The sequence below is a fragment of the Panthera tigris genome, chromosome D2 (assembly GCF_018350195.1).
Source record: "Panthera tigris isolate Pti1 chromosome D2, P.tigris_Pti1_mat1.1, whole genome shotgun sequence".
NCBI lineage: Eukaryota > Metazoa > Chordata > Mammalia > Carnivora > Felidae > Panthera > Panthera tigris.
The window spans coordinates 38,789,195-38,802,018 of NC_056670.1; the positions used below are offsets into that span (position 1 = coordinate 38,789,195).

General features: G+C 45.2%; 1 pseudogene; it reads left to right on the plus strand.

The window, feature by feature from the left end:
* The first annotated feature begins 330 nt into the window (after positions 1 to 330).
* Positions 331 to 1,205, plus strand: LOC107180912 (annotated as a pseudogene).
* The last annotated feature ends 11,619 nt before the right edge of the window (positions 1,206 to 12,824 follow it).

Below are 12,824 nucleotides of genomic sequence, written 5' to 3' on the forward strand. Positions count from 1 at the left end.
GCCTGCTCCCGGGGCAGGCCGGGAGGACCAGGGCCACTCGGGGATAACTCTGTACATGGTTCTTCACCGTTCCCCCAAATTCCTCAGTGGGCCTGCACTCCAGCCCTCTAAAGTTACTTTTCTAGAAAACCCTTTATGGGTTCTTTCCCTTCCCTATCTTAGTTTTGCCATCTTCCTGCTCCAGTTTCCTGGAATCACTTCCCAAATAAACTACTTCATCTAACACCCTCTTCTCAGGATCCGGGGGAAATCTACCCCATAAGTACCTGGACTGCTGCTGACAGCCTCCTGAGACCTCATGAGAGCCAGTGTTAGTTTAAGACCAGGACCATGAAGAAGGAGGGGCAGGAGAACGAAGAAAAGTGGGTCCCTGCGGGCATCAATGAGCTGTGGGATCCCTCCTTGAGCGAAGTCTGCCTTTCCTCTAGACATTTCATTTCTGTGACCTGCACATGTTCTTTCTAGTTTAAACCGGCTGGAGTTGGGGTTTCTGTCGTTTGCACCCAAGAGTGTCGTGACCTACATAATTCACAACACGGAGAGCCCCAGGCACGGCCTCGCAGGTGGGGATGGCGGACAGGGAATGCCGGATGAGACGAAGAGAGCGTGCCGTGGAGGACAGAGCCACATGGGCCTCTCAGCTCGGCCACATAGCACAGCCACTCCCTTGTCCTCTGCAAGGCTTGCTTCTTCGTCTATAAAACAGGAGGGTGCTGGAGGAGAAGCAGGCTTGGAGGCCGTGTGCGGGCAAGAGTCAGAAACCGGTTGGAGCTCTGAGAGGTTCTGTCATTCTAGGAAGATTCTTCAGTCACCTTGTCAACCGGCACAGATGTTTCTCTTTCTTCATATGATGAAGATCAGGGACCTAAAATCTAAACTTCTCCGAGAAAGCTAGAAAGGCACTGTTTGTCCCACTGGAATGGCGGGGTTGCAAAAGTTGTTGCTATGGGCTATATAAATTTAAGAGCAGGGGAAATACTAAAACGTCTGTTCATCTGATGCACATGCATGTGGCAGTCCAAGGCTTGGTTGTGGCGTAGTGACTCTTGGTACAGGCTAGTCCATGTATAAGGAATTCTGGGCAAAGCCTAAGCCTTAGAAGAAGAGACTCTGTCTTGATTTCGTTGGTGGTGCTTGCTTTAGACATCTCATGTGGCATTTATATGTTTATGTTGAAAATAACTCATTTGAGGGGCGCCTGGGTGGCCCAGTCGGCTGGGCGTCCGACTTTGGCTCGGATCATGGTCTCCCGGTTGGTGGGTTCGAGCCCCGCGTCAGGCTCTGTGCTGACAGCTCAGAGCCTGGAGCCTGCTTCTGATTCTGTGTCTCCCTCTCTCTGTCCCTCCTCCACTCATGCTCTGTCTCTCTCTGTCTCAGAAATAAATAAACATTAAAACCTATAAAAAAATAAAAATTAAAAACGTAAATCATTTGAACGGGTCAGACAATAACATGATAATTTAAATATTGGCTTCCTTTCTTGCAGGCTTGATTTGCTTGGTGACCAACTTACTAGTGACTAGTTAACTAGGTAGGTCATTCAGGCGAGTCAAATTAGCACAAAAGAAACATGTCACTTTTAAATATACGTGACTGTAGTAACACATGCACTTTCTTAAACTCTCCTGCTGAAATTAAGTGTAAAGAGGACAATCTGCCAATCTTGAAGTCCTCCCAGTTGCTGCAAATCATCACATGCTTTTGAGGTTATGTAGGAATCCTGTTTAATTTAACATTTTTCTGCCTGTGTTGCAGACTGACCGAGTACTTCAGTTTTTAGGGCTGGTTGGCTCTTAAAGAATCCTTTCAGAGCAGTGCTTGGAATATAACATTATAAGCTTCTCCACAACCGAAAATGTGTGTGTGTGTGTGTGTGTGTGTGTGTGTGTTTAAACCAAACCTAAAAAGCTGATAACAGCTGCTTAGAAGTAGTATTTATTTCAGAATCATGCATAAACGTGAGAATAACTTAAGTATGGGTCCTAGTTTAGTTTTTTATGTAATTGCAGAATTGTATTTGTGCTGCTGTTGTATTAGAAAAAATGTTCAATATCACCTTGAAATAGAAATGTGTATTTTAAGTACTAAGGCAAAGGTAAATGAAAAACACTTTTTAAATTCGTTTTTAATGTGTATTCATTTTTGATAGAGAGAGAGGGAGGGAGGGAGGGAGCGTGAACGGGGGGAGGGGCAGAGAGCGAGGGAGACACAGAACCTGAAGCAGGCTCCAGGCTCCGAGCTGTCCGCATACAGCCCAACTTGGGGCTCGAACCCACAAACTGTGAGATCATGACCTAAGCTGAAGTCGGACGCTTAACCCACTGAGCCACAGGCACCCTGAAAAACACTTTTTAAATGTATGAGCTTTGTTTATTTTTCTTTGTAAGAATCATAAATGTTAGCAAATTACCTATAACTGAAGTGATTAGTGATTTATCAGCAAGGTGGTTTGGTCAGATATTATACACAAATTTTGGCGTACTCTAAAATGCTTTATTGCACTTGTGACATTTTCTTATCTAACTGAGTTTAGATGTTGCTAACATGGTAAATGTAGTATTATTAAAGTAAGTGAGCACATCAAAAAATAAACCAGTAAATCAATAAATTAATTACTTAAAATAGGAGGGTGTTACCAGCCTTTCAGGATTATGGTGAGTTTTGAAAAAAAATAACACCTGAAAAGTAGCCAATATGTAGCAAATATTCAATGAACAGTAGTTATCACTGATAATAGAAGGAGAAAGAGAGAAAGGAGAAGGAAGAGTAGGATTTAATCTTAAAGCCCTTGAAGACTCTACGGCACGCACAGAAGGTCAGGGTTGGGACGGAAACCGGGAGCGGTCTGGTCTGACTGGAGAGAAGGCTCTATCTTGGGACACACGGGAGGTAAGGAGAGTAGGGGACAGCTGCAGACCACTTTCTGAGCACTATTCTAAGCCCTTGTCACTTACTAATTAGGTTAATCGTCATGAAAACCCACGAGGCACACGCCATGATGACCATCACTTACCATCCTCCAGAGAAGGAAACAGAGGCACAGAGAGGTTGGGTAACTTGCCCGAAGTCTCACAGCAAGTGCACTGGCAGAGTCGGATGGGAACACAGGCACTCTGGCTTCAGAGCCTCCGCTCCTCACCTCGGTGCTCCGCCAACTGCAGCCCCCAAATAAGGGTCACACTGAGCGGCTTTCATGACAGGACTGGGAGTTTCTATCCCACAGACACTGCAGATTTACTGGCACAGGCCTGGGGACAGTGAGAACATTGCATAAGCCCCTGGTCATTGGTGAAATAGCTGTAGAGTCATCCTAGGAACCAGAGTTTCATCCCATATCTTCCCATGGGAACAGAACCTCCTGTGTATTTTCCAAAGGGGAAACCAGAGAGCCGGGAAACTGTATTTAACCCCACTGAGAGATGAGCTAATGGTGCAGGAGAAAAAGTGGAAGTTAAAACAAGTTCCAGGAAAAACTCGTACGTGTTTGTGAGACCCTGAACTGTGCTGTCGTAAGAGGCCGGGAAACCTCCTTTTCCAAAGAAGGCAGACTTTTACTCGTCTTATGACGGCTGAGGGGCTGAAGGAACACACGAGCCCCTTCCAAAATGAAGGTGTCTCCAGGAAAGAAGGAATGTGTTCTTTCAATTTCAAGTCACACAGCTGTCTTGCCCCACCAAAGACCTAAAAAATTATAGCAAAGACATTTCAAAGCTAACAAAGAAATACAAACCAGTTCTCAGAAACAAAAAGACAATATACAAGTGAGCCAGAAACTTGGAGGGATCCTTCAGAAACGCAAACAGATGATGGGCTCAGATCTGAAAAGGGACAGTATGGCACAGAGCACACGCACCTACGATATCTGTGGCACACCCAGGGCAAGCCATCGCCGCTCGGCTAGACTGTAGGAAGGGGACTGTGGCTGGAGATACAACTCGGGGGTGTCCTCAGGAAACAGCACGGGCTGTGAATGAGGACACGGAGTAGAAGGACTCTCCAGGGAGAAGGTACTCCAGGTAGAGCGAAAAGAGAAAGGACAAGGTTACTAGAGGATGGGCAGAGGGAGGTGATTCCATTCAATGACCATTCAATTTGTTGACTATAACCCTGAACCTCACCACTTCGATCACATCCCCAGAAGGCTTACTGCAAGACACTGCTTGTTGTGGAGAGGAGGGAGGATGTGCCAAACAGAGAGCACAACATGTTTAGTGTCCAGGGGGCTCTTGCTTTCTTTGTCCCTTCCCTGCTGTCCCACAGTGGTGTCATTTCTCCAGACGTGACCTTGCTCTGAGGCCTCCGGCTCAGAATGCTAAGCCAGCCATACCGCCCTTCTCCACACATGTGGGCCTTCAAAGCCCCAAGGCAGAGATCAGCCAGGGTGGCGGCTGGGACTGATGCCCTCAGGGGGACGGGCCCTGGGAGACAGATTTGGAGCAGAGGGGTCTTCTCCGGTAACTGAGTTGGTAGCAGCCATGACTTGACAAATATGGGTTCCACCCACTCCATGCCCAGGGAGATCCAATCGGAGGCTTGGAGAGAGGAGGGGAACGCTGCCGGTTGTAGGTGGTGGGCTGGACGCTGACACTAGCTTTCGCTCCCTCGCACTAAAATGACAGCGATCGTATCGCGAGAAGGTAGAAACCCACGAAAATAATGGGGGAAGTAGCGGGGAATGAAGCAACATCATAGTGCAGGCTGGAAAGCTGATGGAAGAGTGTCACAGGCTTAGGACACCAGCGAAAAGCTGAATGATAACGTGGGCAGGTAGAGAGCCCCAAAGCAAGTGGGTTTATACCGCGGAACCCCCGGAAGCTTGCGAACAGGCAGCTTCCCTTTCCTCTGGAAGTGGGTGTGAAGGTGGAGCCAAAAGGAAGAATGATTGGTCACGGGTCTGTTGAATGACCCAGCCGATTTGCAAATCGGATGCCCACACAAAACTCTGCGTGCAAACGTCTACGGCAGCTTTGCTCAGAATCGTCCTGGACCGGAAGCCACCGAGATCCCCTCCCATAGGTGAATGGATAAACAAGCAAACAAAATGGTGTATCCACATGATTGAATATTATTCAGTGATGAAAAGAAAGGAGCTATGAAGCTCGGAAAGGACATGTGGAAACTTAAACGCACACTGCCAAGGGCAAGAAGCCAGTCCGAAAAGGCCTCATACTGTGTGATTCCAAATAGATGGCATCTTGGAAAAAAAACACAACTCTAGAAGAAGTAAAAAGGCCAGTGACTGCAGAGAGTTGGGGAGGGCTCAATAGGTAAAGTGGGCGGGGGGAGGTTAGGGGAGGGGGGCTCCTAGGGCTGCGAAACTAGTCGGTATGATCCTGTAGTGGTGGATTTGTCAAAACCCATGAAACTCATTCACACGAGGAATGAACATTAACATATGCAGATTTCTAAAAAAAATCATCTAGGAGGTCATCAGATCCCGGGACGGAAGGCAGAATGTGACGAAACGATCTCACTGCATTACACATGCATGAACGAACCTGACTGAAGGGGTTGGGCCAAAGGTGCTGACCTAAGTAATTCTGGAAATGACAGAACATAAAGACAAAAGGAGCCGTACGTAATCACTGTGCTCTAGTCGTGCCCGAAGCCCTCCCCACTGGAGCACAGGCAAACGTTCTCACAGTTCCTTACACGGACTTGAGTGCTGAGGTAGATGGATGGAGACTGGCTTCTCGCTGCTGGAGGAGGAGGTTACAAATAAGCCGGGAGAAGAGTCTAGAATGATCCATTTCTTTGGGCGCCTGGGTGGATCAGTCGGTTTAGGGTCCAACTTCAGCTCAGGTCATGATCTCACAGTTCATGGGTTCAAGCCCCGCGTTGGGCTCTATGCTGACAGCTCAGAGCCCGGAACCTGCTTCGGATTCTGTGTCTCCCTCTCTCTCTCTGCCCCTCCCCTGCTCATGCTCTCTCTGTCTCTCAAAAATAAATACATGTTTAAAAAGTATTTAGAATGATCCATTTCTTAATGGATCTGAGTGGGAAACAGCAGTGTGAATGGATATTTAGCTTCTGTAGATACCATACAGATGGCTGTAGAAATATTTATAGGTATGTATCTACACATGGCATCGTATACACACGGATGGGTTTTGTTACTCTATCAGCGGAGCAGACCTGGGAGCAACAACATCCCAACATCCATGCACACACCCGGTACCCAGATCCTGGTCTCTAACACTGTCCAGTAAAAGGAACAAGGACTTTTCAGAGAAATGGCTGATTCTACAACTGGGGCAGGAAATAACACAGATGAGCCAGGAGCATCTTGTAGTGCTAAAAAGTAAGTGTTCTCTCTCTCTCTCTCTCTCTCTCTCTCTCTTACACACACACACACACACACACACACGCGCGCGCGCGCGCACAGTGATGGGGGCATGTCAAAGGACACAGGAACCAGGTGAAAGAGCTCCTAATAGCCAAAGCTGGAACGATTTGACCAACTAAATAAGGCAGTTCTGGATTACAACTCAAGGTATAAAATAAAAGCCCATGGGTCCATACCGCTCTAAATGGCTAAATAAACAGAGAATAGTCAAATCTCCCGTACCGAAGAGTTCCAAACAACGTATGTCGAAATCTGCCCTTGCGGAGGTGGACAATAACTCCCCAGTTCTTAAATGCGGGTTGTGCACGGTGATTTCCTTCCGAAGATCACAGCATGGGGGATGGGAGAAGGTGGAAAGAGCCACTTTAGGGTGGAGAAACCTGACCAAGAGCACCTCAGCCAGGTGAGCAAAGTTAACACCATCAGTGATAAGCCGTGTTGATACTATGTGATCTGGATAAAACATGATGAAAATGGCGCTGTGTTTCTGTGGTCTTCCTCTCAAGAACACATAATTCCTTTCTAGTCACTAGAGAGACAGCAGAAGAATCCCAGTTGAAGGACAGTCTACAAAATACCTGACCAGTACGCCTCAAAATTGTCAAGATAATCAAAACCAAGGAAAAGTCTGAGAACGGTTATAGCCAAAAGGGGACCAAGGCGAAACGACTGCTAAACAGAAAGTTTCTTTTTTTTAAATCCACGGAAACAATAAACGCTAGATAATGTTAGCTAGAACCCAGAAAACTCCAAGAGTCGACTCAACTAAAAACTATAGAAATGTTTTCTGATAGGAGCGTTTTGTTCAAGTTCATTCATTGTAAGTACAGATCAAGGGTAACACAAACTGGATTTTTGGATGAACATATGACAGAAAAGGATACATTTTTGGTTAAAGTCTTATCTTGGAATGACAGAAATAATTCCATCATATTGTTATTAAAAGGGAGTTATTAGGGGCACCTGGGTGGCTCAGTCAGTTAACATCAGACTTCGAATCAGCTCATGATCTCGCGGTTCAAGAGTTCGAGCCCCACATGGGGCTCTGTGCTGGCTTTGGATTCTATGTCTCCCTCTCTCTCTCTCTGCCCCTCCTCTACTTGTGCTCTGTCCCACTCTGTCTCTCAAAAATAAATAAATGTTAAAAAAAATTTTAAGGAGTTATTAAAAATTAATGTCAAGTACATATACTCCTTTATCATCACTTCTGATTTTAAAATTTAAGTCCACATGGGGCGCCTGGGTGGCTCAGTCGGTTGAGCGTCCGACTTTGGCTCAGGGCATGGTCTCGTGGCCTGTGAGTTCAAGCCCCACATCAGGCTCTATGCTGACAGCTCAGAGCCTGGAGCCTGCTTCCAAGTCTGTGTCTCCCTCTCTCTCTGCCCCTTCCCCGCTCATGTTCTGTCTCTCTCTCTGTCAAAATTAAATAAACATTTTTTTAAAATTTTATAAAATTTAAGTCCACAAACACTATAAAAAGATGTTAGATGCTATTCTTGTAGAATAGAAAACACTGGGGGAAGGGGCACTTGGGTGGCTCAGACGGTTGCACATCCAGCTCTTGATTTTGGCTCAGGTCATGATCCCAGGGTCCTGGGATCGATCCCTGTGACGGTCTCCACGCTGAGCATGGATCCTGCTTAAGATTCTCTCTCTCTCTCTTCCTCTGCCCCTCTCCCCCACTCACGTGCTCTCTCTCTAAAATGAATAAAAAAGAAAAAAAATGTTAAAGGAAACATTGAGGAGAAATGAAATTTTCCCTTTGGAACGAACTCAATATATTACACACACACACACACACACACACACACACACACACACACGATCTCTAAGAAGTTTAACCCCAAGATACATTCCCTCCCTCACTACACAGGTTGGGGATGGTCTGTTCTCCACCTCAGCAGAAGCCTGAGGCTTCATTTTCTGGAGACAATAAAACGAGAACATCCAGACAAGAGGACAGCAGCATGGATGGGTATGGAGTATCAAAATGGGATTAAAGGTAAGTTTACTTAATAGACGTTGAAACCTCCAGTCTTCTTCCCCAACTCAGATCTCAAAGCATCAGCAGCGAGACTTATCAGACCCAGACCCAGGTGGTATAGACACTCCCTGACAAAATGTCTGGCCCGATTGCCTAGAGGGAAGTTCATAGTCACCAAGCAGCACTCCCCAAAGACACCCGCACACACATGCCCGCACACACGTGCACACACGTATACAAGCGCACAGCATCCAGTGAAGATGTGGGGGTCCTCCTCAGACAAGAAGACAGCCAAGAATCTCTTATCTTTTGAGGGAAGCCTCTCCAAAGAAGCAAACGCAACCTGGAAGATACAGAGGCTGTGTAGGGAGAGGAGAGCATCAGGAAAAATGGCCCTGAATATCTTCAGAGAGATGGGAAGGAGTATGGCACACATGAAACAAAAAGAGGACCCATAAGAAAAATATCCAGAGAACAAAAATGAGCCCTTAGAAATTAAGCCTGGAGTCAGAACAAAAGTTCGGTACACAAGGAGAATGAAAAGACATGCCCAAGATGAGAGAAAATACTTCCAAAACACACATGTGCTAAAGCCTTGTATCTAAAATATACAAAGGAGTCTTGGGGCGCCTGGGTGGCTCAGTCGGTTGAGTGACCAACTTCGACTTAGGTCATGATCTTGCAGTTTGGGAGTTCGAGCCCCCCGTGGGGCTCTGGGCTGACAGCTCGGAGCCTGGAGCCTGCTTCCGATTCTGTGTCTCCCTCTCTCTCTGCCCCTCCCCCACTCACACTCTGTCTCTCTCTCTCTCTCTCAAAAATAAATAAACATTAAAAAATTAAAAAAAAAATATATATATATATATTTTGTAGACCAAGAAGTCTACAAAGAAGTCTTAAAACTGAACAGTAAGAAAACAAACAACCCAATTAAAAAATTGGCAAAATATCTGAACAGATTCCTTCTCAGAGAAGATACACAGAGGTCGAGTAAGCATAAGAGAGGATACTCCACATCACATGCCATTAGGAATTATAAATGAAAATAACGAGACGCCACTACTCAGTTATTAGAATGGCTAAAATCCAAAACACTGACACCACCAAGTGCTGGCGAGCCTGGGGAGCAGCAGGAACTCTCGTTCATTGCTGGTGCGAATGAGAAGCGACACAGCCACTTTGGAACGCAGTCTGGAAGTTTCTTACAAAGCCAACCGCAGCCGACCACACAATCCAGAAATCATGCTCCTTGTATTCACCCAAATAGGTTGAACACCTGTGTCCACACAAAAACCTACAAGTGAATGTTCACAGCAACTTTATTCATAATTGTCCCACACTAGAAGCAACCAAGATGTTCTTCAGCAGGTGCATTTAGAAACTATCAACGCGAGCAAGTTATTTTGAAATATGGAAGTAAATACCATATTGTTAAGAAGAACGGGAAAGAACTGTTAAAAAGAGTTGGAAGTCATTGCTTTGGGAGAAAAATAAATAGTGAGGGCAGGGTGGGAAAGCTGTTTTTGTTGTAGCAAAAGAACAATTGGCTTCCTTGACTATGTCCATGGATAACGGTGATAAAAATAAAAACAGGAAAAAAGAGAAAAATAGAAAATGAACTGGAGAGGGAGGAAAAAGCTCATACATAGACTGAGCACCGCTGACCCAGCACGGTTCCAGACACCTCCTCGTGCTTTTCCTCAATGAATCTCCCCACACCACACCACATGCCCCAACCACAAAGCATGCATCACCTCTTGTAGGATATAGGTGATACATGAACAGCCCAGAGACACCGAGATCCTGCCTGGAGATACACGTCTAGTGAGAAAAGCTCAGTCCGTGCATCTCCCTGTTCCCACCCCTTTGGGCAGCTCTTACCAGCATGTTATTTTTCTTCTGAGGTAGTTCCTCTAAGGAGTCAAGGTCTGGTCCCTTCCCCAAAGCCTTCCTCCAGCCCCTGCTGACTTGGGAACATAACTCTGTCAGTGATTTAATTCAATCCAGATGGAGGGCTCCACTTGGCTCTTCAAGCATGCCTTTGGGGAGTGCTGAGATTTGCAGATAAACCTTGCCATGTCAGAGAAGAACAAGAAAACAGGAGGGTGACAGCATATGATGGTTGGGGGTGGGGGAGTCATTTAGGGATGAGTTTGAACCTGAAGGAGGAGACTCCTGCACAGCTGTCAGGCCTGTGGCCAGGCTTTGGGCCTTGGGCCACCAGCCCAGAATCTTCGAGGCAGAGACTCGTGTGCTCCACCCATTCACAAATTCCCCAAACACTTTTGAATGCCCTGTGGCAGGCACTGGGGTAGGAGCTGGGGTACAGCGTTGAATCAGGCACAAACCTCTGCCTTGAGGGATCCACGGTCTAGCAAATGAGACGGTAAGATGGGCAGACATATGGGTAACCAAATATTTATGATCCAGTGGGATCAGAAATAAACATTATAGTAGAGTCAGGAACAGTACAGGAAAAGAGAGAGTCATAGTCTCGAAGGAATTGACATGGCGCTGGGTTATGGAATATGAACAGGCACATGCCAAGGCAAGAAGCTGGGAGGCACACCCCAGGCAGAGAAAAGAGCAGGTGCAAAGGCATAGTGGCCTGCATGGATGGTGAATCATAGAGGCAGGGTGAGAAAGAACTCTTGCTTGGAACAGCCCCATATAGCTCAGAGGACCGGGTGTCATGAAATATGGCCTCCATTCCTGGTCCTTCCTAGTGTTATCACCTAAGGAAAGTCACCTCCTCTTCAGAACCTCAGTTTCTTCACCTTTTTAATGACGAGGGTAGTTTTGAATTTTAAAAATATGAAAAGAATATATTACATTGTGTTCTTAAAAAAAAAAAAAGATATGTTACATACATGTGTGTGATAAAAAACAAGTTTCTTGGTCCAGTCCTCCCTCCCTCTGACTTACCTCCCCAAGGAAAACTCTTTTAATCATTTATGTTTTTGTTTATTTAGGTGGTTAGCCTCCAAAAATCTAAATCAAATGTTTATGGATCTGTTTCTTGATTTGCCAACTTTAGGTAGTCTCTTGACTTCATGGTGTGATAAAAAAGAATTTGGTTCACAGAAACTCCCTCCTTTGTCCTTCTTCTCTGTTCGTTCTATCTATCTGTCTATCTATCTATCTATCTATCTATCCATCTCTCATCTATATATCTATCATCATCATCTAATTCTGTCTTCTAGTGGTTACATTTGAACATTGAAACATTGTACCTATACTTCTATTTCTTGTTTTCTCAACTTTATTCAGTAGCTCAACAACTCGGAGAATTTGACTATTAACTCCTCTAGTTTTTATTTCGTTGTCCCCCACAACTCCAGTCTTCCATGGACTCTACATGTATTTTTTTTATATTGTCAAGATGATTAACACTGGTATCTGTCTTTAATCATCACTAAGTTTCTATGCATCGTCTACAAGTTGTTTTAAAACATCAAAAATAGCATTTATATTGTTATGACTGTATTAATATCATTTATTAGGGAATCAAAAGTATGCTATAATTACATTGCCTCTATTGTTTTTCTTGCCTTTTTTCCCTGGAGTCGATAATTGCCTTTCTTCCTTGCATTGCCTTTTTTTTTTTTTTTTTTTTTTTTTTTAGTGTTTATGTATTTATTTTGAGAGAGAGAGGGAGAGAGCGTGAGTGGGGGAGGAGCAGAGATGGAGAGAGGGAGAGAAAGAATCCCAGGCAGGTGCCACACTGTCCGCGCAGAGCCAGACGTGAGGCGCGATCCCACAAACCACAAGATCATGACCCGAGTTGAAATCAGGAGTCAGATACTTAACCCACTGAGCCACCCAGGCGCCCCCTTCCTTGCATTGTCTTATTTTGTCCTATCCCTAAGTTCTAGTATCACAAGGATAATATAAAATCTATGGAATTTCTAGATTGTAAGCTCCACCAGGCAGGCATTTTTATCTGTTTTGGTCAGTGCTGTGTGTCCTCAATGTGCTATCTTGAACCTGAAATCAGAATGATTTTTATCTACCTCCCAAAACTATTTAAAAGTTCAGTTGTACCGGGGCACCTGGGTGGCTCAGTTGGTTGAGCGTCTGACTTTGGCTCATATCATGATCTCGTCGTTTCCAAGTTTGAGCCCCGCATCGGGCTCTGTGCTGACAGCTCAGAGCCTGGAGTCTGTTTCAGATTCTGTGTGTCTCCCTCTTTCTCTGCCCTTCCCCCACTCATGCTCGCTCTCTCTCTCTCTCTCTCTCTCTCGCTCTCAAAAATAAATAAAACATTTAAAAAAATTTTTTTAATTCAGTTGTACCAAAACAACTTTTTTTTTTTTTAAACTTGATTTTTCTCTTTAACTGTAAGCAATCTCTACACCCAACATGCGGCTCAAACTCATGACTCGGAAATCAGGATTCTCACGCTCTTCTGACTGAGCCAGCCAGGCGCCCCAATAAACTTATTATGTTTTAATTTTATTTTTTAAATTTTATTATTTTTTTTAGTAGGCTCCACAC